The sequence below is a fragment of the Fukomys damarensis genome, unplaced genomic scaffold (genome assembly GCF_012274545.1).
Source record: "Fukomys damarensis isolate Sample0158 unplaced genomic scaffold, DMR_v1.0_HiC HiC_scaffold_23, whole genome shotgun sequence".
Classification (NCBI taxonomy): domain Eukaryota; kingdom Metazoa; phylum Chordata; class Mammalia; order Rodentia; family Bathyergidae; genus Fukomys; species Fukomys damarensis.
The window spans coordinates 6318603-6321139 of record NW_022900935.1 but is presented as its reverse complement, the minus strand read 5'-3'; the positions used below and the strand labels follow the sequence as shown (position 1 = coordinate 6321139).

Genomic DNA, 2537 nt, shown 5'->3' with positions numbered 1-2537 from the left:
AACAAAAAAAAAAAAAAAAAAAAATCTCTGATGCTTACGTCCTTCTCTATGAAATAACAATAACCACCTCATGTGGCTTTTTTGAAGACTAAAGAGGTAATGACCAATCTAAGCATGTACCGTGCACACAGATAGCATTTGATTGCGCTAGTTCTCCCTCCATCCCCCACCAACTCCCATTCTCTGGGAAAGTCACTTGTGTCATTTCACCCTCCCCACCCACAAACCCATTGCCGGGCTTAGGATCAAAAGGAAAGTTTCTGAGCAATTTGAAAGAGGGTGTCTGCTAAGCCTTGCGGCCTGGGAGGACTCTAGGCATCACAGCGGCAAGAGTGAGCAACGCAGTCAAGAGAAGGAAGGATATTTTCTCAGTGGGAGGAAGGAAGACTTGTGGTTACAGGCACCAGGGAGTGATTCAGCACCCAGAGCAAGCCATGGAAGGCCTGTCAATACTGACCCGGGGACTAGTTTAGAAAACTCTAGCACAGTGAGAGCTCGGCAAGGTAACCCTGAGTATAAAATAGGAAAAGGTGTGTGGGGACCTCTTGGGCTACCAGATCCTTACCCGAGGCCCTTCATCTAGTACTTGGTCTTTGCTTCCAGCCCAGGCTCAGACACACCTGTTTCCCAGGGAGGGGGAGAGGACAGACAGGGAACAGGGAGTCCATGTGGCTGATCCCTGAACTCCCTGGGGCATGTCTTAGTGGGCCAATGGAAATAAAATGAGCAGGGAAATGTGAACCCACTGGGGAGCTGAAAGTGGAGAGGGGAAAGGACACAGCCCCCCTGCCCTAGGCCAGGCTCCCTCCCCTAGGCTGGCCTGAGCCAGAGGTCTCCTAACTTTCTGTGACCTTTAGACGCCCAAGCCCAAGCAGCAGGACCTTAACACTTGACCATGAAAGGCGCTTGGGGACATATTGAAAACCTGTTGTGTGTCTCGTCCAGTGCAACATTTCTGAGACAGTCAGCTACTCTTAACAGGTGAGACAGAGGCTTGTAAAAGTTAAGTGAGTACAGAAGCAGAGCCTGACAGTAAGCTTAGTTTTGGGTAAGGGCCTTTGACATTTGACAGTCTGAGTTTGAATCCTGACTTTGCAGTTTTCAGCTGTGTTGTCTTTGACACGTCACTTAATCTCTCTGTGCCTCCACATTCTCATCTCTAGAATGAGGATAAACATATGTTTAAGAAAGTTATTGGATAATGAAGTGCATTAATGCATGTTGTGTTTAGGGACAGGTGCAAAGTAAGAACTCAGGAGACACTGGCTCTCATTAAAGGTATTATTCAGCAAAGATTCAAACCATGAGTAAAGAAGAGAGATCCCAGGACTGCCTTCTATCCAACACCTTTATTACTCATTTATAACGCCTTCCTTTCTGAAGCTTCTCACCTTTGCCCTTCTCTCACCTACAGCTGACCCACACACACACACTTGCTATCTGCTCCAACCAAGAAAAGTACATACTCTACCCTGCATCCCCCTGGGCTGGGAGTCCCATAAACCAGCAAGGCAAATCCCAGAGAAAACGCCCACTGGAGGCTGGCTGTTCTCTCCCTGGACTTCAGATAGCAGATCCCTATGGTTTATTACATGTAGCAGGTACTGGGAATCCGGGGGTGAACAAAAAGGAAATAATCCCTGCCTTCGTGGCTCTTGCAGTTTAGTCATCAAATAACAGTAAACAAACAACCAATTCTGAAAGGAAACCTGTCCTGGAGGCCGATGTGGATGTGGGGACATCGATGTGGGCCCAGGCACGTGAGGCAAAGAGGGTGCAGCTGCCTGACAGCCTAGGAAGGTGTTAGGCCCTACAGTGGGAGCTTGGCTGGACCCAGCCTGAGACGTGGGGGTGTCTTTGTGGGCACCCTTATCTCCACTGAGGTATTGAGATTATTTCCACGCTTGGTTTTTGTCTCTTGTTTTGCAAACAGCTAAGCGGAGCCTTCTCCGTCCCCACCCCACCCGGTCCCTACCCAGGCCAAGGCTATTTATTCCTAGTGACAAGCCTGAGGATGGAGGGGGGTGGCCCCAAGGCTCCGGAGGGGCCTCATGGCCCTGGCAGGCGCCAGTCTTCCCTGCCAGGCGCAGAAATAAAGCCAGAGGGTCAGAAACTGCCGAAATTCTCCACTCTTCCCTCCTCTCTGTAGCATCCCAGCCACCCACACTTTCGCACCCCTCCCGAAAAGCTCACAGGGCACAGGGGCAGGGATTAGGGCCTCCCCAGGTCTCAAAGGTCAAAACTATTCTTGGGCACCGTAGAAACCAAGGCAGGACTCTTCAGCGCCAGGATGCAGTTGAAGGTGGCAAGATGGCTACAAAGGGTTTTGCCACTCAGAATATGAAATCCTTTGAAGGTCAAGGCCTTAGGTGAGGGGGGAAGTAGGGTCCTCTCTTCCACCCCAAGTTTCTAGAAAACACCTTGGTCCCCACTGACAGGGTCAGCACAGCAGAGCCAACCACTCCCTCCGCCCTGCTGGACTGAGGCCTCCTTCACCAATTCGGGCTTTCGTGGAGCCCCTGGGAGCAAACGGGAGG

The 2537-nt window shown here is 50.8% G+C and overlaps 1 protein-coding gene across 1 annotated transcript in view; it reads left to right on the top strand.

Annotated features, from left to right (window-relative positions):
- The first annotated feature begins 2313 nt into the window (after nt 1–2313).
- Fhl3 (four and a half LIM domains 3) overlaps nt 2314–2537 on the top strand; it is a 7913-nt gene continuing 7689 nt past the window's right edge. The window contains exon 1 of the mRNA XM_033767760.1: nt 2314–2369. The gene's annotated coding sequence lies outside the window, so the exon portion shown is untranslated. The remainder of the gene's footprint in view (nt 2370–2537) is intronic.